A 584-nucleotide genomic window follows, 5' to 3' on the forward strand; every position below is an offset into this window, starting at 1 on the left:
TCAGAGACTCTGGGAGGTCAGTCTATGACCAAAACAAGTACAATGTAAAAGAAGGTAAACACATAGGAAAAGAGATCCAGATAGGGAGAAGGTCAATTACAGCATAAAATAGACTGCAATAAATGGACAGAAAAGTTAATGGACTATAAGGCAATGTCAAAGAAAATTAACACTTCACAATACACCAAGAGAATGAAAATCCAAGAAGATTATGAAAACATTAAAACTATGAGGAAATGCACAAGAAAGAACACAAAATCATGAATTCAACAAAGAAAGACTAACAGAACAAAGAAGCAACAACATCACACACAAAAAATGTAATGACAGCAATTAATCAATACCTATCGATAATTACACTGGACGTAAATGGATTAAATGCACCTATTAAGAGTCGGAGGGTGACAGAATGGATAAGAAAACATGATTCTTCAATATGCTGTCTGCAAGAGATGCATCTCACACACAGAGAGGAAAACAAATGAAAAGTCAAATGATGGGGAAAAATATACCAAGCTAATTGCAATAAAAAGTGAACAGGAGTGGCAGTACTAATCTCAGATAAAATAAACTTTAAGGCAAAA

This window comes from Chrysochloris asiatica, unplaced genomic scaffold (genome assembly GCF_000296735.1).
Source record: "Chrysochloris asiatica unplaced genomic scaffold, ChrAsi1.0 scaffold01345, whole genome shotgun sequence".
Lineage (NCBI taxonomy): Eukaryota > Metazoa > Chordata > Mammalia > Afrosoricida > Chrysochloridae > Chrysochloris > Chrysochloris asiatica.